A 24,422-nucleotide genomic window follows, 5' to 3' on the forward strand; every position below is an offset into this window, starting at 1 on the left:
TTTGGAATTGGGGTTAGAATTTTGACACAATGACTCAAATCTTAGATTTACAAGTGGCCAGGTTAGAATCAAAGAAAAGAAATGTGTTACAATACCATGTTTCCCCCAAAATAAGACCTAGTCAGACCATCAGCTCTCATGCGTCTTTTGGAGCAAAAATATAATAGGTCTTATATTAATTTTTGTTCCAAAAGACGCATGAGAGCTGATGGTCCAGCTAGGTCTTATTTTTGGGGAAACAGGATATATAATTGTAGGATTGTTATTTGTTAATTTATAGATAAAATAGCTCATTTATTATCATTTTACTATAAACATTTGCTCAGTTCTTTGTTTTAACTTTTCACTGCAAAATTTATCCTCTTAATAACAACAACAAATAAATTATTGTGATAAAAGTCTTCTGGAAATAGCCAACATCTAACAAAAGGTCTCATAAATGCCTACCTACATCTTTAAGTTGTTTCTATTTGTGTTTTAACTCGCTGTTTTCATTGCTATTTCCCAGATAGGTCTGATGTAAACTCCTTATACAAATGCCAAGCTTGTCACATTTATGTATCATTCTAAGAAAAATTTCTTGGTGACTTGGCACGCATCTACAGAACTGATGCCTGAATTATCGCCAAAATTTGATGGATCGCTGGGCTTGAGCAGGCATTGTGGAATAATGGGAAAGAACATATTTTTGAAGTCAGACAGGAGCACTGTGGGAGTCCCAGCTCTGCTGCCATTTACCAATTTACTCATTTCTATCACCCTATTTATTTTAAGCCACCATCTTTTTTTTCTCTGCCTACAGTAGCATTCTAACTTATCTTTCTGCTTCCACATCGCTGCTCATCCCTGTAATCCATTATTATCTACACCAACACTAGTGTTCTATTTCTGACACTGAAACAAGATTATACACAAATACCACCACCCCCAGGCTTAAATTCCCGATGACTTCTAACTATATGTTAAATGATAAATATTCAAAGACTTTCCCATGGTTCTACATGACCTGTGCCCCCCCCCCCCCCGAGCTCTCTCACTTCATCTCCTAGTACTCTCCCCCTTATTTCTCTGTGCCATCAACCTGGCAATGCCTGAGCACAACAAATTCATTCCAACTGCAGCCCTTAAACTTTGTCTTCATGCTGCCTAACATACTCCTGACAATGTTACATACTGCCCAATCCTTCAAACCTCTATTTGTCTGAGATTCCTGTAAGCTACTCTTCTCTTTCAGGAACTCTGCATTCCATTACCCTACTTTTCTTCATCATAGCATTGAACAATATATGAAAATAAATTATGTATTAGTCACTTGATTGTTATCTAACTTTCTTCACTAGAATATAAGTTCTAGTGGAGTAAGCATCATAGTACGTCTGTTTTTTCTGCTTCTGTATCACCAGTGCTTAAACAGTGTCTGGCACTTAGGAAAGGGATATGTAAATATTTCAGAATAGAATAACTTTTAGAGTGGATGATTTTCAACCCAGCAAAAATACATTAGTATGATCAGCTCTTATTTTCTGTGTGGCTCTTTAATTCATAAGCATTCGTTGTGTGTTTACAATGCACAAGGGGCATTGTATGCCTTTAAGAGGTAACTGTCATGTGGTTGTATCAAATACCACTTCTCTATTCTTATTTCCCTTGACTCATGAAAGTTTTCAATATCATTGGTCACTCCACACTCTTGGATTCTTTGACACTGTGTGCTAATAACTGTCCTCCTAAATTAGTACCTGCACTTCTCAGTCTCCTTTGCGGGCTCATCTTCTTTGCTTCCATGTCATCTCTGGATGTAGACCAGGAACGGGCATGAGGACTTCTTGTCATCTCCAGCTGTATGGTCTCTCTGAGTGACTTTCTCAGTCCCATGATATGAAACACCAATCACGGCTGCTAGCTTTCATTCTGCAACTCAGACATGACCTCTCTCAAGAATTCTAGACTTGTGCATCCGATAGCCAACTTGACATCTCTACTCAATGTCCATCTATGAATCATTTCCAAGATTGAATTCTTAATCATGGAAAACTTAACATTTACAAAATTTAACTCTTCATTTTCTCACCAAATGTGTTTCCCCATCCCTTTCTACGCTTTACTAAGTGTATCCCAAACTACTCAGTTGCTCAAGACGAAACTTTAGGAGCTGCTCTTGATTCTTTTCTGTTCTTCATCCCTCATATCTAACCCATCAGAAATCCTTATTGACTCTGTCTCCAAAAATTATCCCCAATCTATCCATTTCCATTTACCTTGACTACCACCATTATCTCTTACTGGTCTCAGTTTCAAGACTTTCCTATGCCTGTTCCCCTGGCCATCTATCCTCAAACCCTACTCGTGATCTTTTGAGAACACAAATTGAGAGGATCTCATTTCCCTTCTTAAGACCCTCTTTTAGGTACCCGTGACAGAGGGGAAAAAAACAAAGAACAACAACAACAAAAAAAAACACACCTTATCATGGACTACTGGCTGCCTGGCCTCTGCCCACTTTTCTGACTATATCTTTCTACTGACTACATAATTTATTTTGCCTGAGACATAGGCCTTCTTTCTTATGTCAAGCTTATTGCTACCTTTGATCTAGTTATTTCTTCTGCTGGAAAACTTCCTCCTGCTCCTTTTTGTTATTCACATCTCAGCTTAAATATCACCTCTTTATAGAAGTTTTTCTTGGCTGCCCATCTGAAGTTGCAGACAAACTGTCTAGTATGTTCCTGTATTATGATTGTCTTAGTAGTGTTTAGCAATAACTGATAATATTCATTTTTATTTTACTATTTTATTTTGTGCTCTTTCACTGTTCAGATGTACAAGAAAATAGCTTGGTGAGGGCTGGAATATATCTTTCTTACCACTGCCTCCCCAGCACTAAGGATCATAAAGATTCCAATTCACATGAGTTGAATTGATGACACAATACAACTGTCTATGACATTAAATCCAGAACCAAAGTTCAAGAGTTGACAAGTCCCACAGTGCCTTACATAGCTCATTCCCTGGCCTGTTTACGTGACTTCAGTTCTCAAGCCAATGATTTACTTTTTGAATTTAAAAATCAATTAAAAAAATCAATTCTCCTGGAGGCCTTCCCATAAGACGCAAATATCCCTGGGTGAAGCATCATTAAACCATTAATACCTTCATATGCACATGTACATCAGTTCAGCGAGTCAGTTTCTTAGCAAGATCTTAAAAGACAGATTTCCTAGACTGCTTAAGTTTGATCAAAGAAGAGGGGAGAAATGATTAGGAGTGTGGACATGGCAGGTCAAAGCTGACTCGAGTGACGTCACTCTTGGGGTCCTTGAGCCATCATGAACAGGAGTCTGAGTGCAATTGAAGAGAAATAAAAGAGAAAACTTTTTTTTAATTTTTTTTTTATTTTTTAAAAGCTATTTTATACATGACCTTGCCTGGCAATTATTCCTTCATTCTTGACTGTGATCTACAAGGAAGGTCTCACGTGACCTCCATGCACGCCTCTATTCTCTGGAGATACTTCCTACTTCTCTCCTCTCCCTCAGTGCACTCCAAGAGCTTAAAATTTCTTGTCATATCTCATCATTTCTGGTATGTCATCTCTTTTGGACCTCTGCATTTGTTTCCTCTGCCTGGAAAGCTATTCTGCCAAGTGTCCTAAGGTTCATTGCCTCACCTTCTCCAGGTCTTTGTTCAGATGTCAGTTTCACAGTGTTAGGGAGGCAGAGACCCCCCCCCCCCCCCACACACACACCTTTATCCTTCTTTAGTTCTTATGGTTGGACTAGTAATAAAATAATAACATTGACAGAAGACTAGATTAACAGGAGGAAAACCCATTTAATATGTGTGCATGGGAGGTCATGTGATGCTCAGATCATGAAATGAGGCTCAGAGAGATGACTGAACCAGGCACCTTTTATACTTTGTAGACAAACAGATAATGACCTTGTGAGAAATTGACAGGACACAAAATTTCGTGCTCATTTAAAAGGAATCTAAGCAAGGTTTGAGTGTTCATTCATGAGGAACTTAAAAAAAGTAGATTAGAAAAGAGGCAACAAGATTTGTTTATGCAGACTTTCCCACTCTAAGCTGTTTACCTCTAGCATTAAGCAGTGTTCTCTAGGTGCAGAGAGAACACCTGTCACATGGAAGATTTATTTCCTGCATTCAAGGATACAAGGGAGGGTCAAGGTATCTTTCTGGCACTGGCTACTTATCAAGTAACTTTACTTCACAGTAATGAATATGCCTTGGTTGTATATGTGGGGGAGCACTTCTTGGGCCCCAACAACAGGAGCTGACCCTTAGCATCCAATTTAAAATCATAACCCCACCCCTCCCCCAGGTACCCACTGTGCCCATATCCCTTTTATTGCTCCTTTGATTTTTGCCTTAACATTATCTCCATATGATATGCTATATATTTTATTTGTTTGTTTGTTTTGCTCTTTCCACTAGAATGTAAGTTTCAGGAATTTTGGTCTCATTTGATGATATCTATTATCCCAGGGCCTAGAAGAGTGCATAGCACATAGTAGGTATTCAATATGCATTGCCTCAATGAACACTCACTGAATACTTATTACCAGCCTCCTAACAGATGCAGAGAAACTGACATTGCCATGAATCATATACATTTGAGTAGGGAAAAAGCACAGTGGGGTTATTCTTTTTTCTGTAAAAGCTGAGTTGGGTAGATTAATAAATAAAACACAAGCAGAAGTCATATATGCCTCTGCTAGTGCAATGGTTCTCAAATGGGAGCGATGTTTCCCCCAAGAGATATTTGGTGATGTCCGGAGACATTTTGGGATGTCACAGTTGGGGTCACTACTAGTATCTAGTGGGTAGAGATCAAGGTGTTGCTAAACATCTTACAAGGCACAGGACAGTCTCCTCAACCAAACATCATCCAGACCAACATGTCAATAGTGCTGAGGTTGAGAAACACTGATCTACTGTATAAATGTTAAGTCACTTCTCGTTCTACATATTGAGCTTTTACTTACTTGAAAGGAAAATTCATCATGCCACAAATTTCATAGTTATTTCCTTTGAATTGTTAGGGTTTTTAAAGATAATGTAAAATGTTTTTTTTCCAGTAGAGGGATGAAGAAATATGGTTTATTTAAACGGTTTGATGAGGATAGAATTCCTTTTATATTAAAAAAAAAATTACTACTTTTAGAATGGCATCTAATAGTACTTTAAGAGTAAGAAGATATAGTGATTTTGCAATTCTTGAGGCTTTAAGATATATGATCAGCATGAATTATGTTACCAAAAGGTTTTTATCTAGATGCTTTACATAGTTTATTGATAAATGTGTGGCATATTCATCAGAGAAGCTTTATAAATTAAGAAGCACTAAAATAAAAATGTATTTCTCCTGCAGTCTCAAATCCGCAGTTGAAATACAGTAATTTGACAGATTTAAAAATAATAGTTCTCAAGCCAACATAAGAAAATATTCTCCTATATATCATAATGAAACACTTTAATCCTTTAAATTGTATGAAGCATTCATCAGCTGATAAATATTTTGACATAAAGTTTCCTAAATGACTTGCATATTTATGTGGTTGTTTCTTTATTCACTTCAATTACCAGACTATGTTTTAGTGCCTACTATGGACTTACTATGAAGAAGATATGAGCTGTGCTCTCAAGTGTCCTGAAATCTAGTAAGAGAGGTAAGATGCACATACAGAGAACTAAAATGCCAAGTGGAAGTGACAAGGAGCATTAGAAGTTTGGCTAGGGGTCGCAGGATGAGTGACGTCTGCATGGAGCAGGTGGCTTTTAATCTAAGCTTTGGGGAATGAGTAGAATTTCCATAGATAGAGGGCCTTCCTGATAGGAAGAACAGTGATCCAAGCCTCAATGGATGGAGGGTCTCAAATTATGGGAATGGTTCAGTAACTGCCGTTTTGCATTTGTTTGGAGGGCAACATAAATTTAAAAAGTGCTTTGCAGAAAAGAATTGGTTATTAAGCTGTTGGCATAAGGATAGAAACAGAAGGAAAACAGTACTGACATGATAAGAGGTGTTAAGGAAAATCTTGCAAGAAGAAATGTGTAGATGAGATGTGAGCAGAGGCTGAACTCAGCAAGAAGAGTTGGGAGCTCATTGAATGAGCTCAGAAGAGAGGTCAACGAGGTCTGAACTAGATGCTGACAATGGGAATGGAGGTATAGGAACAGATATAAGAAACTCTGTGGAAGGAGTAATGGTGGGACTTGTTAACTTCCATGTAGGTCAGGAATTAGGGAGAGGGGTCAAATGTGGCTGGGATGTGTCACATCTAAGCAAATGAGAGGGATGGTGGTGCCTTTAAGAGAAACTAGGATACTAGGAATCAGCGAAGATTTGGGAAAACAGAAAATATGTTTGATTTTTAACATGTGAAATTTGAAGACAGGACCTTTCATCCAAATAAAGATATCCAGATTGATGATGCAAATAGAGACCCGCTGTTCAGAATAGAGTCCAGTCAGCAAGATGCCGTTTTGGGAAATGTTCTAGTTGCTAAGATTGCTGAAGCCACAGGATGGGTTAGTGAGCCACTCAGATTAGGTGCAGTACATATGGTTTCCTTAGTTAAGTTTATAGCTCAGTAAGTTATTAGATGCTTGTTTTTCAAAAGAGGAAATGTGTCCCAGGGACAATGTTTCATGGACTTGGTCTCAAATGCATGTTCACAGAGCTGGTAAGAGGCAGAACTAAGATTCCAGCTGAGATCCAACTCTGGGTTTCCATTGTGTTACATGGTTAAAGGAGAAAAGGCCAACAGGCTGAAGATGAGATCCTAGATGATATCAATTTACGGGAAAGGGATATTTTCCACATTTATTCATTTGTTTCCCTTTGTTGTGTTTGTAACCAAGCTGTGTAACACAAGGTGTGCTGCTCTCATGTCTCAGGAAATCATCTGTAGTGGAGTCATTATGATAGACTCGTCTTTTCATTGACCCTAAAATAAGCTAAGAGTTTGTACAAACCAACAGTTACAAAAAGTAGAAATTGTATTATTGGCACCTGCTCAATTATCTTGCATTGATATCATAAGTCGAAGTTTGCTTTCAGGCTAGGCTCTATTAAAATAATAAATTTCATTTTGGGATACTCTCTGGCTTTCATGTCAACATCATGACTTGTTAGTGGCCATATAACATAGACCAAGTCCCCTCCTATTCTGGTGATTTCCACTTTGGAATGAGCTAACGATATGACTGAGGATTTTACACAAAAGTGAGAACGGTGATTCCAGTTCTTAATGAAGAGGATTTATGTGTCTGGTACATTGTAAGATGGAAGAACTGTCAGGATCCGGATGGAGGGCAAGAATACAGTTGTTACAAACACAAAGTAGGGACTCAAAGTCCTTTACATCAATAACTTCCAGGAAGTTATCCTTTCCTGAGTTTATTTGATGTCTGTGTTGCCATGGTTGTTATTGCTATGAACAGAAGTGGTCAGGAAAAAAGATGCCAGAAATTGGGTCCAGAGTATGTGTGTGATTAGAACATTGAACCTGTAGCAGCATTATCTTTAACCTTGAACACCTTAAAATGAGTAGCACATATAGACACATGTGTAAAACATAATGACCTAAAAACATAGAAGCTGCTTAATTTGTATCCTTAAAGAAAAAGTTTACATCTATTGAATTATGTTTCTATCTACAGGAATTAAGAAACCTTACTCAAGAGCCACATGCAAATTCTGACAAAGATGGCTTTTATTATGAAGGATAGTATTTAAATATTTGAGAACTTTTGAGCATTTTCTACTGGCAAAAGTGAAGGAAGTGAGAAATATATTATGATCCTTCTGAAGGTCACTGATTGAAAAAGAACCAAAAAGACTACGCATAAACTTCATGGGCATATGCTGTTTTAGGATAGACACAGCTTTCTGCACACTAAAAAACATGTGAGTTTCTGTTGGGGCCAGCGTTCTCCTCTTCCACTCAAGTATGTAGTAACAGCTTCTTCAGCAGGGGCAATGTTATTTGGTTCAGTATTTCCCCCTTATGGGCACTAGAGGGCACTAGAAGTCATGTAGACCAGAGGAGCAAACCCTCCACATTTTCCACCTTTATGATATCTTCTACCACAATTAACACCTGCAGAACCCTGGGGTAGCTTTTTCAACAGGCACTTGAAGTGCACACACTGTTAAAAACCCTCACTGGTCCTCACCTTGAATGTAATGCACATTTTCTCATTAGAGGCAGGTTGAGCAACTGAAGTCAGAGAGGTCACTTAGGAGAAGGGAGCATAAACCAACTAGACATGTTGTCTTCAATCAAGAATATTGCCCAAAACAAACAGCCTATATTTTAATGGCCTTTTTCCTTCTGCTATTACCTCATATCTATCTTCCCCACAGTGACACATAAGAACTATGCTTGATACTCTCAGGAAGGATGGGAACACGGAAAAAGATTTTCAATATGATAAACAGGCAACACTACAATGACTTTAAAACAGAAGATTTCACATTGAGGAGCTTTCCCATTTTGATGGGTGTTTGACTGACTTTATCTCATCGTCAGCCTTGGAAGCTATTCACAAAAGAGACTGTCATTTACCATCTGTGATGTCCTGGCAATAACTTAATATTGTTCTGAAAATTTAATTCAAATCAATTTAATTCAGCAAACATTTATTAATGTCATGAGTGCTTGGCACCATGCTAGGTACTAGAGAATACCAAATGAAATAGATAGATAGATAGATAGATAGATAGATAGATAGATAGATAGATAATTTTTTTCTTTACTTGAAATGACTTAAAACCTTATAAAATAGTAAGTCAAATATATTACAAAGTATAATACAGAGTAGAACATGATAAGAAAATTTATGAATGACGTACTTCATCATCCATTCATTTATTCATTCATTCACTTAATAAATGATGCATTACCTATTATATGCCAGGAACTATACTATGTGTGTTGTATATATATTGGTTAAAAAAATAGATTTGGGTTCTGTTCTGTCTTCACAGTTGTCAGTCAATTAGGGAAAGACAACAGAGTGCTGTGATAAAGAGCCTTTTGGCATGGGAGGAAGTTCTCAAAATCTATTTAAATATGGCTGAAAAAGGACTTTGATAGAAGCTGACATTAAAGCAGGAGCAGCACATTCTAAGGATAAGAGGAAGAATATTCTAGGTATACTAAATAGCTAGTGTGAAGATCTTAAGAGAAGAAAGAGCTTGGCATATTAAAGGAACCCAAAGAAAGCCAGCAGGCTGGAACATAATAAATGGTATACAGAGGTCCAGGTCATATAGAGCCTAGCAGATGACAGTAAGGGCCGAAAGAAATAGCATATACGAGGTCGGACAATTAAGTTCGCAAACTCATCCTAGAAAAAGTGCTACATACCTCATTGCTGAATATCACTATGGTCACCTTTGAAGTACTCCCTTTGGGAAGCTATGCACTGACACCAGTGCCTAGTCCACCCTTCAAAGCAATTTTGGAACTCTTTTTCTGGAATGGCCATCAGAGCTTTCCTCGTATTACCCTTGATGTCCTGAATGTCATCAAAATGTCTACCTCTCAATATTTCCTTTATCTTTTGGTAAAGAAAGAAGTCACTGGGAGTCAGATTAGGTGAGTAGGGAGAGTGTTCCAATACAGTTATTTGCTTACTGGCTAAATGCTCCCTCACAGACAGTGCTGTGTGAGCTGGTGCATTGTCATGATGCAAGAGCCATGAATTGTTGGTGAAAACTTTGGAACGTCTAACTTTTTCACACAGCCTTTTCAGCACTTCCAAATAGTGCACTTGGTTAACTGTTTGTCCAGTTGCTACAAATTCATAATGAATAATCCCTGATATCAATAAAAGGTTAGCAACATTGTTGCAACAAATTCTCGAATTTAATTGTCAGACCTCATAGCCAAAGGTGCCAAATGGCTTCATAAAGAAGGTTCTTATTTGAGAAAGATGAACAAGATTTTGACAAGTATGATAGAGGAAAGCACGACTCCTGAGTAAAATCAACTCCATGAGCTGAGACACAGAAGTTTGCTAGAGACTAGAGCTCTAGCAGCTGAAGGATATGCAGTGTGGGTGGAAAGAGAGGTTGGAACACATTTGTGGAGAATGTGGAGAAATTAACGGTTCATTAAGGGAATGAGGGGAAGTCAGACAATATTACTACTTAGGCGTGATATTTTTGGAGCTCCAGCTCAGGAAATCTAATTTGGCAGCAACATGTGTTATATATTGGAAGATGTGGAAAGAGAATTTAGAGTAAGTCCCTAGAAATCTAGAGTAATAGTCCATGAATAGGGCATTAGAGTTTTAGGGTGGTGGCAATGGAATGAGGAGCAGGGGACAGATGTGATGGTCATTGCCAAGGCAAAGTCTCTAAACACTGGAATCTAGTTGGTTATGAGGGTCAAGATAGAAGGAAAAGTCAAAGGAAACTCAAGTTTAATCCTGGGTGACTGTCAAAATATTAATGCCACAATTAGTTAACTATGGCTAAGCAGGGTGATGGTGAATTCTGAAAGAGAGAGAGAGGGAGAGAGAGAGAGAGAGGGAGAGGGAGAGGGAGAGGGGGAGAGAGAGAGAGAGAGAGAGAGAGAGAGAGAGAGAGAGAGAGAGAGAGAGAGAAATAAACGAAACTAAGTAATTAGGAAGGATCATGACAATACTATTAGGGATGGTCGTATATGCTCTTGAAGCCATTATCCAATATCCAGATGGACCTGATGAGAAAATGGAAGTCCAGGAAAAGAGTAAATATAGAAGATAAGATGATAAGTTATTTTTGAAGATATTTCATTTGAGGTAATGGAAAGACTACAGGCTATTACAATGCAGACATAGAGCCTCTGAGGGATCAAGCCTGGAGATATAAATTTGCGAGTAATCTACATAGAAACAATAGTTGAAGTGCTGAGAGAGAATGTATAGAAGAAACGGAAGATGACAGGAGAAAGGAAGAAAGGAAGAAGAGGGAAATAATGGAAAGCACTGTAAAAAGGGACAATGAGAGTAAAGAGAAGAGCAGAGGGCTACGAATTATACTTTCAGGAATCTCTAAAATTATGAAGAATAGGTAAAGGATTCATTAAAGGAAAGACAGAAGGCGATGGTAAATGGTCAGAAAAGCAGAATGAAGAAGAGCCAGTAAAATAAAAAAGGAGTGTTGAGAAGAGAGCAGGACTTCAATGAAATAAAGTCACACTTTTATACAACAGTTCTACTCAAAATTGTCTCAAAAAGTATTTTTAAAAGTATACATATATAATATATATATACATATATAAATATATATATATATTACACACACACACACACACACACACACACACACACACACGCACAGAAACTGGATGATGAAAACATTTCCTTAAGAAGGAAACAAGCAAATACAAGGCAATAGTTTTAACCCCAATCCAGAAACTATAAAAACAATTGCCAAACACCATCAAATGTGAACCAAAATGAAGGAATATAACAAGAAGAAAGACATAGTATCTCCCCAGTCTTTAAGCAGGACACAAATTTCCCCCTAAAAATATATGTGTCACAGTACTAGAAAGCCCTGCTCTGATGTTTTGAGTAAAGCAGCAGTGTATAAGACAGGTCACAGGAAAACAAAACAGGAAATGTCCTAGTGAATCTCAGTAGAACTCCATAAAAACTCAGAGGACAAACGTGTGAAGATGTATGTCTTCGAATTGATATTTCAGTCAAGAGAGAGGAAAGGGCCCTGGCGGAAAGGAGACTAAAGAAGGGAAAGGGAAGCAGTGACCATGAAAACTGCAACCACAGGGCCTGTGAATCAAGGGACTTAATCCTACGCCACATGTTTTCGAAAGGCAAACACGGAGATGTTGCCTGAGACAAGACACATAACAAGGTGAGAGATGGTTATCAGGGAACAACCTGATACCAAGACTGCAGTCTGCCCACTCACTTCTTACCTTGCTAGCCCCTCCCACAGAATGCTTCAACAAATGACTGAGCTTACGGACAAAAGAAAAGTAATCTGAAAGTGTCCAACTGGGAACAAAGGTATACATAGTACAAAGAAACAAAAAGGGGAAAAATAAAAATCAGCAAAAGGCAAATGAGAACAAATCCTTCAAAGGGAAACCAAAAAAAGATTGTAGAGAACTTTTCATTTTCTCTAATACATTGTAGACACATTGGTCTCCTAAGTGAAAGGTCAGAGGTAATAGAGACAGGAGATAAAAACAAGCAAAATCGGAGGTAAGAAAAAGGAAGGTAAAGAAGTTAACTAACAATGAGAATAAACAAAACAGAATTAAGAGAAATGAGAACCATAGACACTTAGTGGACAGGCTTGAGAATTCTCACAGAACAAAATGTCAAAGAACGGGGATTTATAAATGGTCACAAAAAATGGTGGTACCTACAGAAGACAGCAATTATCTTTTGCTTAGTGTTCCTGAAAAAGATATTACAACAAATAAAGGAGGAAAGTATTTTGAGCATAAAAGGGAGAAAAATTTTCTTGAAAGAAAGCAACAATCATTCTAGGCATTCACCCCCGACCCCTAGAAAAAATAAAACAGTGCAATCAATTTTAAAATAGTCTAGTGAAGTTACTTAATTTTAAAGATAAAGAAAATATTTACATGAGCACAAAGAATAACATGAGTGTCCTCTGACTTCTCCTGACTAACGTTCTATGTCTGAAGACAGTGGGTGGCACTGAAAGTTTTGAAAGTATGAGAAAGACTATTATTCCCTTCTTTGTCCCTCATGTATAAGGGACAAAGAATCCCTGTCTTATCACTTTCTCCTGGAAAATTTACGTCGTAATAATATCCAGCCAAAGGATAGGTAAATCAAAACAAAGACGTAGGAAATTGAACAATTATAGTAAAAGAAAACTAGTTATCAAAATTAAACCTTTTAATAGTAGCAAAGAGATCAATCTGTGAAAAGTAATTTGATAAAAAGTATGGAAATGTTATAAACTTCGATGATGTAAAAGGTAATGATGTAATTCACCAACGGGCTGGTGGCAAGCTAAAGGAGGTGAGAATGCATGTAAGGAGACTTAGTGCTTCTTCTGTATAATAAGACCCACTGTTATGAATGATACTTCTTTATAGTATCAAGAGATACTGTCTGAAGTTGAAATCTGTAGTTAGTAATGATCCCAACATTCATGTTTTTCATTTCATTTTTCTTAATCCTTTTGCCACGATCGTCGGATACATCCAAACAAATATTTCCATCCGCTGACTGCGGATGGAAACTTCCAGAAAGGAAGTTTACAAAAGCAGATGTACATTTTTCTATATTTTTGTGTTTTGAAAGAATGAATAACAATAGGAAGTTTTTATTTATAAAAATATCATTTATAAACAAAGGAGTTCAAATTGTTATTATTAAACACATGAAATAGACAAAATATCAACTTTTTGTTTTTTGTGAGATTTCTGACACATTTTGAAAAAAAAAACTTGTAATCAATTAATGCAGTGAAAGCATTAAATCTACATGGATTTTCAGTAAATAACTTTTTTTGAAAATACATTTACCTAAATTCTAACAATTTCTTTAGTTTCACTTTAGCATCTTTTTCCTTAAGTACATCAAATTTTAAATTTAATAGACTTACTAAAGAAGAGAATGCGCCAAACCACAAAGTTAAGGCCTGAGGTACTTCCTTCCCCAGTATACAGATCCCAGCTGAGGGTTTAATTTTGACCGTCAGGTTTTATGGCTGCTAGGTATTAGATGTCAGATATTTGGTAGCATTGACCGAATAGTCTGAGAAATGTAAGAATGTATTACATTCAAAAGTAAAAGAAATGAGGGAATCTAGATTCTTTGAGTTTTTTAAAAAATCCATATTTATAGGAAATGAAATGGAGCAAAAGAAAAAAATGGAATGGCAGAGATAGCTATTAGAGCAAACATCAAATTAAGCTTAATAAACCACTGAGTGTTTACTCCTGAGACACTATGCCTTTCAAAATGGCATAATGAGAGTTTGAGTACAACTCCCATTGTCACTCTCCTGTCAGAAAATGACAGTTGCCTGTATCGGCTCTACTCCCAATGCACTGACTATCAGAGTGAAAACTTGGATGTGACAGAACCAACTTCCTGCCTTACAACTAGGAGTCTGTGGGGATAGAATCAGTCAAAAGGAAGAATCGTCACTCTAGAAGGAGTGAGCATATACATTTAAATCAGCAGCAAAACAGAGCTCTGTTACTGAAGGAAAAGAGCTGGTTCCAAATTATCTCCCTTCGTTAGTTACCCTTCCGAACCCTGACAAATGAATTAATTTGTAGGTCTACCCCTGCTAAATTAAAATCCATCTATCTTTTCTAGGGATTTTTCTCCTCCTATAGAAATGGAAGTTTCTCTCTCCCAGCTGTCTTCTGACGTTTCCAGCAGGAACCAGAATTCTAAAATAAGAAATCCTTTAAACCATCAGGTCTTCATCTGTCCTACACATAAGGAAAATGTCTAATACTTTTCGTGTAAAAAAAAAAATTACTTTCAACGAATTTCAAAATATTGGCACAATTGGAGTTATGTAGGCATCACACATAAATATCATATTTGTAGGATATTTCATTTTTTTCAAAATACCCATTCAATCTTCACTATAGGTAAGATATCAAGTGTACTTTTTTTTGAGAAAATAAAACTGAAAACTAAAACAGAACAAGAAAACATGCCCTCAAAAGGTCAAGTTACAATGCAAGCAGAATTGGATTGGACTCCGGGGTCCTGATTCTGACTGTATGCTGCTCTTTTGAGCTGCCACCATCATTACCTTGGATTTCTAGTGGGATTCAGTGAACCAATCCAACAAATCCCATAAATGTGATACTTCGACATGTGAGTTATACTCAGAGGAACCTGCTCAATGATTCATTCTTGTATTCTATGGATATTTATTGAGCCTTACTACACATATGCCATTGATAAAGCTAGGGAGCTCAAGAGCCAGGGATAGAGATGAAAAAAGAGTGAAGTAAACAAATAATTGGAATGAAGGGCCAGAAATATATAATAGGAAACATACTCTTAAATCTCCTTTGCTATGCCTTATCCCTGTACTGTGGTCTGAAATCAGTCATTAAATGAAATATACGCTCTCTAGAGAAAGTGTCACCCGAAAAGTCTATGTAGGTCTTAAATTATGAGTGAAACTGGGAGAATGCTGTCCGTAGAGAATGAAAAATTATTAGCATTCCTGCTGTATTCAATGCCAATATTGAGATTCCTGCCAGGTAGTAAAGTACACTGCAAAGATAAGGTTTTTAATATAATAATGGTATAAAAAGTTAATGTCGACTCGTCCATCAATACTTTTGAGCTATCACTGCAAACCTTTGCCTTTCTCCTCCTGAATATAACGATGGAAGTAATGAACTTTCACCATTAGAGTTGACTCCTATCATGACAAAAAATACATGTATTTTAAGATCTAAGTACTGCTCTGCTAAGTATTAGACCTTCTGAAATTAACAATCTTAAATCGACCCCTCAAAATGTGGACAAAAACCTTTGAAAATTTCTAGTTAGTCATCAGAATGTGAAGTACACTGACCCCTATCTAGTACAGCAATCCTTTCCTCTCTTTGCTTTATTTCATCCTTTCTAACTTCACTCTATGTTCCTAAGAAGAAGGAACACAAGTGTCCTTTTGCAACAAATGTTTTATTTTGATTCTCAACACAGTGTCAAATCACATGAAAATAAACAAAAATAGGGAGATAAACTATATTACATTTCTGGTTATGTCCTCTCTGGACCATCAAGGGAAACCAAAAGATATATACTCTCTTGAATGTTCACTATGGGAAGCAAACAATGGCCTAGGTGATTTGCAGCAGTGGATTTGTCAGGATTATTTGTAATTGGCTTTGTAATTCATTACCTGTTTTCGGTAGATCAAACTGTATCTTTGCTAAGGAAGGTGTAGCACATAGAAAAAAGGAATCGACTAGAGGTTTAGAATATCCTATAATAATTCACCCAGAAATAATAAAAAGTTGATCAGATGAGACAGAGTCAACAATTAGTAGAAAGAGTTGAGCCTGAGAATCAGTAAAATGTATTTAGTATACAGATTTGAGTGTTGCTCATTTTGTGGTAGGAATAAAGGTGGGCATTTGGGAGGAAAAGCTTTCCAGAGATAAAGGCCATAAAGTAAAGTAATTGTAGAAGAAATATGAAGTTTGTTGAAACTAGAAGTAGAAATCGATATATACCTTGACCATCTCTTTGTGATTATGATGGCATGATGCTGGTACAGAGAGTGGTATGGAGAGAGACGTGATTTGTCAGAGGCAAGATATTTTTAGTGATAGCTTATTTTGCTTAATTGGTAAATCATTTATATTCCTGTGTGGGCCTGGCCATATGTGGACCTGTTAACTCTATCATGGCCATAGATGGAATCATTATTCTGTTTCAAAGGAGGTGGGGCAAAAGAGTGAATAGAGCAGCTCGCATTTGCCATCACTATTGGAAGAATAACTACTTCACTCCTTGGAAGATATCAGAAATATCATCCTCAAATCAGAAGCAGCATATCATCCTCAGATGGAAATTAAAATAATGATGAAGTGTTAAAAATCTCTGCCACAGAATTTAAATTTTCAGTATTTGTTCAAACATAAAGAAGCAATGGACAAGCTCATATAATTTTGATGCATACTTTACAAAACTGGAAACAGTCCATTGGTTAAAGTGATTTAATTTTGCTGACTTCAATAAAGATATATTGATTTTCAATTGACAGTGGAAAATTATTATCGCTATCAAGTTAAATGTAACTCAGTGTCCAATTTGTGGTAGTATGCATATTACACATTTTATGAAAATTAAAATGCAGTTGATATAGCTTTCTTATTTACTTTACAAGTAAATAAAAAATATAAAGCCAAATATTGTATATAATTTTGCTTGATAGCTAAATAATGCCAAACCATCCAGATGTAAAGTTAAATTCAGTCAACCAATATAATCAGCCACTTGCTAAGTCATATCCTCTTCCCATTTATTTGCCAACCCAAATCTCCTGTCTATATGTTTTTCCAGCTGGAGTGCATATTTTATAAAATTGTGGCTATCAGGGTGACTGTGTTTGGGAGCTGTTTTCTATAGCACATTACTCTTGGATTTTGCCTTAAGCGTTCTTGTTCTACATTGAGAGTCATGATATTTCATCAAGAGAATACTAGAAAATGTCATTAAGTGTTCAGACACAGTGTAAAACAAATTATTTTGAGCCAAAACCATCACGGAACTTATTTTGTACAAAATCATTGTTCCATCACTCTTAGCTCCTTGTAAAACCTAATTCATCTTCTGCATGACTGTTTTGAAATGATAGTTTCTGTACGTAGGTTAGGTAGTGATTCCTCAAGTCAACTGTGGGGACCTCCTTAGAAAGTAAATTTCAGGGATTCCAGTTGGATAAATAGCTATGATTGCACCTTATCCTCCCATCCATTTCAAAGATTCCCAAAGATGATGTAATACGAAAAAAGTCTTACACAAAAGACAAGGCTATTTATAGATATGAAACTCTATCCCTTCTCATGTCTGTCTAGAAGGTGAACTGACGAGGGGTGATTTCTTTTGGAAGGATCTGCCTGAAAAAAGTATTAATAATCCTGAACACGTTAACTTCAAATCTCCTTTCTTAAAAGTCATGTTTGCATTGCTAGTAAGGTACGTCTTCTAATCTCCTATTTTTCCTATTTTCTTTTTTTTTCTTCTTTTAATCTGTGAGTTATATAGGAAGAGACAGAACAGGGATGAAAACATTTTTCTCCAAATCATAGAATCATTTAATCTCAAGGCTGAAAAAAGCGGTCGGCTCACAAAGTCTAACAATGCATTCCCATTCGGCAATTCCCGCCCCATATAACCTGGAAGTGCTCCTTGTACTTCCAAGCAAAGCAAGTCCGTCTTTGAGCATTGCTGATCATTTAAGAACTTCTTGATAATGTCCAAATCTGCCTTCTTTCAGTTTCCATCAATTTACCTTAATTGGAGCCTTTGGGATTGCATAGAATCTAATTTCTCTTCCACATGAAAGTCTTTTACATAAATAACGTTAAAGATAGCATGCCCCATCACCAGCGAGACCAATTTTCTTCATACTAAATATTACCAATTATTCACCCACTCCTCATATGATATCGATGTTGAGTTCTGTCCTAGTTGTTTTTCCTACAAATTTACTCTAAACCCTTCTAGAAATGAAGGATCCACTGATTATTACCTTATTTCAGATATGGTCTCAGCAAATAAAGTTGAGTGGGACCATCCCTGTAATGTACTGGACTGGGATCTTTGCATTAATCTCCATAACTTCTCACTGGTGATTCATACTAACTTTATTGTCCACTCAAATCTTTAAGGTTTACAATGCCACCAACAAGCCTCACCTTTTCCTTCTGTTATTGTCTTCTGGCTTTTTCAATTCAAGTATCACTCACATTACATTCAGATATAGACCATCAATATAGTCTACCAAATTTTTTTTGGATCCAGATTCTTTCATGTCCTGTTATCTGCAAGTTTCACAAATATTTTTAGTAACTTCATGGATAGATTACTGAATCAAACCACCACCAGAAAACTCCCTGTAGTATGATGCTGGTCCATTAACATGTGCTCTTCAAGAACAGTAGCTGAACCTGTTAATCCCTTGCCTATACACGTTCTTCTCCTTTTAGTCCACAACATAGTAAAATATTACCCAATTCTTCCATACTATCTAAACGTTGTTAACTAAGTTTCTGTGATCTGTGATCCTCATACTTCTGACAAAAAGGTGATAAGCCTGCGGTGGCCAGTTACCTCAGTTGGTTAGAGTGTGGTTCTAATAACACCAAAGTTGCTGGTTTGATCTGCACATGGGCCACCGCGAGCTGTGCCCTCCTTAAAAACAACAAGGTGATAAGCCTTATATTCATGTTTTTACTTGGGCAAACCTTGGTAGATCTTTGTAACAATTATTTCATCTTAAGAAATCATAGGACATTCCTTTAATAGTCAAGCTTAGAATCTTTACTATAGTCAGCATCAAACTCAGGGCTTCAGTTTGTGGATCCACGTAATTTTGTTGAAAACCAGAGAGTGATTCGGCCTTCACCAGCCTTCTGACATTTCCATTATTCACTGTGATTTCTCTAAGAGCACAGAAGTTCTTCTGTTTCTAAGGTCCAGCAGTACCCTGGAATTAACCAGTTAAGCTAAGAGCTGAAAGCCTCTGAGAGCAGCAGAGAGGGGTGCTGGGGGTGGGTAGGGGTCCACTTATAAGTTCTGAACCCATCTTGATTTCAGTTCCTACTTATTTATTTCCCACTTACCTGGTTTTTTAAATTAGTTTCAGGTGTACAAAACAGTGCAATAATTAGACATTTCACCCCTCACAAAGTAATAACCCCCTTCCCCCAATCTATTGCCCCTCTGACATCACATATATCTATTACTATTCCATTGACTCTGTTGCCTATGCTATACTCCATATACTGTGACTATATATATATATATATATATATATATATATATATATATATATATATAAAATTATAGTTGACATACAATATCATTCAGCTTCAACTGCAGGTGTACAGTACAGTGGTCAAGCACCCACTTAACTGTTCTACCTTTGATTTTGTTTTTCAATACCCAATGAAAGAAAAGCAAAACAACTGTTGAGGAGTCTCTCTTTTTCTGTAATGTCCACCTTCATTGCACCACTGAGTTCTTCAGAGAACTTTGGTCTTCCATATGCTTTGCAACACAGAGCTATCCTCTGGGTTTTCTGACTCAGTTTCCACATCCACCAGTAGTGAGAACTTTGACTTTCTGGCACCCCACGGGCTTCTATAATCCTGTGCTCACGTCAGATCATGTGGTCTTTCTTTTTCTCTTATGTATGCAATGAGCTCTTCATATCTGACTTCTTTGAATGGGTCTTTTCCATATGTCCTTGTTACTTTAGCAGTTTCCTCTTTTCTTTATTGAGATCATTTAAGAACATACAAAATTTAACTTTTTAATTTTTTGAATCAGCTTCCTTTCCAGAATCTAATAGTATGTAATCAAACCTATTCCCTTTCCGAATTTTTAAATTTGCCTTCCTAGTTAGAATACTGGAAGGTACGTTTCAGTTTGACCATAAATCTGAGGTGACTTGGGGGAAAATATGGGTTTTTTCACACTCAGGGCCTCAGAGGTCATATTACGTATGGCTATTGTATTTTTTCCCAATTACCACTGATGTTAAACAGTTGTATTGTTTACTAAACCATAGTTTTAGATATTCTAAATCTTATTACCACACTGGGTCTGCTTTTAAGTTTGACTTATAAACACGTTGATTTCTTTTTTGCTTATACTTTACAGATTCTGAAATATTTAGATTTAAATATTAAATATATGTCCAGAAATAAGACTGACTCGGGAAAAAATAGTAATACATAGGAAAGTTGTCTCTGTTTTCCCAGACCTTCCCATGTTGATGCTTTCCCCGCCTCATTGGTAGGCTGGCTGCCCTATTATTCAGTTTCTCAGTCCTCTCCTAGTCCTTCCTCCTGTGACTCTAGCTAAATAAAGACACATATTAACTTCTTTATCTATAATGAGGTGGAAATATCCAGAAGTGACTCTTCTTTGGAGAGATTGATAGATTGATAGATATAGAGATATAGATTAGAGATATAGATTATAGATGATAGATATACATATAGAGATACAGACATGGATATCTACATATATCTCTATATCTATCTCTATATATCTATTTATATCTATCTCTATATCTATATATCTGTGTCAATAAGCATCAGATGTTGTTAAAAGCACTACTGGTTAACAGGAGGGAAGATGGGAATTGCAGCGTCAATCACTCATTTATCCCTCCAGTTCACATTTATTGAGCCTTTCTCATGTGCCAGGCCTGGGCCAGGCACAGAAATACAAAGTCATTGTAAACCAAACCCTTGTACTCCAGCAATTCTCCTTTGAGTAATGGAATGAGACATCAGAAAAAATAAGAGATGTGCACATGTGGGATATTAAAATCATACAATTAATTATGAATTAGTTCCAGGTCAGCTATTGAAAAATTGGGAGAATGAACATCCCATCATAAAAATATGTGGGAAGAGTAGGAAGTAACATTTCAGGTTTTGAAGACTGCAAGTTTTGGGGTGACCTTACAGCAAAGGGTCCCCATTCACCAAAGTAGCTTGAGAGGAAATGAGTGCTGGACCATGAAGAAACTTATGTCTAAGCTAAGAGTTTGGATTTTATCACTAAAACTATGGGAAGTTTTGAAAGTAAAATTTTCTGGGCTCTTTGAAACAGAAATATATGAAGGTCATCTTCTCTTCTATTCCCGCATCTCTCACACTCTCCCAGTGATCACTTTGTCCCAGGTGAATTTCAGAGAAAAACAATTAAGGCTCACGTCTTCTGCATTACCAATGAAATGACTGTTTTGACATAGGATAGAGGTATGGACACATGAGTAAGTGTCAGCTTAACATGTCTGATGGCTCATATCATGAGATTTATGAGTTCATGCTAGCTTGTGTATAAAGATCTCTATATAAACATATACGCATTATTTAGCTATTTATGTATACGTATCAAATTTTTATGTTTATAAACGTGTGGTTCACATGGAACCACAGCAAATCAGAGCAGATTCTGTTTTTTACCTGAATCTAGCAGAGACTTTATTATTTAGTATGTGTCTTACTGTAATTATCCTAATTGTTCCATTGTACATAGGGACTTTTCATAAAGCAGATTAAATTGGCTAGGAAAAAAGAAGCTGCACTGCATACAAATAACCTAAAATTAACATCTGCAAATAAACCAGGAACATGTGTCTATCTCCATGTGTCATAATCACTTCGAGACTGATCATCAGACTTAGTACTTTTTTCTTAGCTATCCTTTCCCTACTTGGCCCCAAGAGAATGTTACCTCTTGTGATTATTTTTTCCATTGTACTAAAAACCAAAAAATAATACAACTTTCTCTTAAATTTTCCAGTGCTTCAGTTCAATTTCCTGCTGGTTGACTTCTGTTTCCTACTTTTATTTCTAATAAATTATACTCTCCACTCTACAAAGGGCAGTGTGTTGACTGCCGGAAATGAATGTGTACAGTAACAGAACGGTGGGCAGCAGCCTGCAGGGTTGTGAAGGGTGCAACATGCCATTGCTTCCAACAGTCTCCTAGTTCTCTTCCCCCAGTGTGCCTGCTGCCATGAGGTGGGCCATGATTTGAGGGAAAAACATCTGCTGCTGAGAAACAGATTATCGAGTCAGAATTATGTCACCAAATGGCACCCAAGTCACCAGACAATTGCTAGCTCTAGGCTGAGCTTTTTAGCAATGGTGATAATCCAGTTAAGAAGTAGAAAGAGGAAATAATCATTGTTCCACCTCAATGTTTTCCTAAATGTGACTTATTAAGGACTAATGGCTTATTACCACTACTAGGGCCAAGGAATATTACTGTGTTTAGGGCCCAGGACCGAATGTATTTGTGAAATACAAAATATAATTTCAAAGACCCTGTGAGGCCCCGAATCCCAAAGTTCCTCTCGGCACTGGCTGCTTTTGTACCCCAAAATGTCTTCATCAAATGATCAGTTGTTTGGAGATGTGTGTTATCCTCATGCATTTGTCTGATTATAGCATTCAGAGGCTCTAGAGAACTCTTAAAGCATAATTGTGTTCTCAACAAGGTTTTGATGAATTCGATGCTTGGATCTGACAGATAGTTTCAGAGGAATGTGAAAGCATATGGGAATAGAACAAAGAAATAAAGAAATAAAACCAAAGACCAAGGAACAAGACCTGGGGTATCATGATTTTACCCCCACAACCAGCCTACCTGGGACCACTTCTCTGAAAACAAAAGCAAAACCAAAAAACTAACAAACAAACAAAAAAGCACTTGTCCTGGATAGGGGACTCCAGCCAACAGCAAGTGTACTAAGTGAACAGATAAATACAGAAGCTAAGTGAACAGATAATATAGGCAGAAGCTTCTGGGTGCTGTAGGTTAGTAGTTTGGGTAAGTACCTCCCCATTGCAGAAAGGTTTGTAGGTGGCTTACAAAGATAGACAAAATAAAACTACAGCAGAATGAGCTAAAAGTGAGGAAAAAGGAGGAAAAGAAATTATATTGAGTTAAGTGAAGACCGAAAGAAGTCTAAACAGGCCGCATGCCGCATGCATGGCATGTTATGTGAAGTATCTGTGATTAGAAAGAACATAGAAACACTATGCCCACAGGAAGATTGAGCGTGGAAACCAAAAAAGCCAAACCTGTAATCAGATCAGAGGAATAAAAACGACTACAAGTGTAATAATAATAATAATAATAATAATAATAATAATAATAATAAAATTTTCATTACTAGTTATTGAATCCTAACTAGAAACATGCTAAGCAATTCACATACATTACCTTATTAAACATTAAAAAGAACCATGAAGCAGATTTTTTTATTCCTATTTTATATATTAGGAAGCTGAGAGCTAGAGAACTTACAGGGTAAAGTATACTGGTAGAGCCATCATTCAAACCCAGGTCTGTCATGGTCCCAAGCCCACATTCTTAATCACTCTTACAGGGTCGAGTAAAAGGTGAAGGATCAAGTAAACACAGGAATTAACCAAGGAGTGAAGAACACAATTGGGGTGGGAGGGGGTGGTGATGGAGAAAGCAGGTCTAACACAATTCCTCCGATTGTTATTTTCACCGATCCTCACTAGTAGTAGCAAATTGTGCTGCATGAGTAATGTCTTCCATTATCCTAATGACCATCATTATATATATACATATATATACATACTATATATATACATATTATATGTATATATATACATTACATATATATACATATTATATATACATATATATATAATTATATATACAATTGTATATATATGTATATATATAATGATGGTCATTAGGATAATGGAAATATATATATATATATATATATATATATATATATATTTCTCAGAATAATGTCACTTCTGGTAAATAGCTTCCAAAAATATAAATTTCCTTCCCAAAATCTGATTAGACTTAGAAATTAATGTAATTGTCCAACCCAGGGTAGCAAAATTATCTAATCACTCTTCTAAAAAATATTAAAACTGCAAAAATATTTGGTCCTCAAAAGTTATGGTAACTCTTCAATTTTCATGACTCCTCCCCTTTCCCATTCATTCATTCATTCAGTAAACATAGTAGTAAGATATACAGTAAACCCTGTGTAATGGGAGAGCCCTCTGCTAGTATGTAGATAAAAATTAGACATAAAATTCGTGTTATAGATAACATTGCTATATGCATATAAAACTCAGGCTGCCATAAATGCCATG

General features: G+C 36.6%; 1 protein-coding gene across 8 annotated transcripts in view; it reads left to right on the forward strand.

Moving 5' to 3' along the window:
• Positions 1–24,422, forward strand: part of GRIK1 (glutamate ionotropic receptor kainate type subunit 1) — a 359,894-nt gene that overhangs the window by 75,145 nt on the left and 260,327 nt on the right. The window lies entirely within an intron of this gene.

Source organism: Rhinolophus sinicus, chromosome 17, assembly GCF_057876585.1.
Source record: "Rhinolophus sinicus isolate RSI-liver-muscle chromosome 17, RSI-T2T, whole genome shotgun sequence".
Taxonomy (NCBI): Eukaryota; Metazoa; Chordata; class Mammalia; order Chiroptera; family Rhinolophidae; genus Rhinolophus; species Rhinolophus sinicus.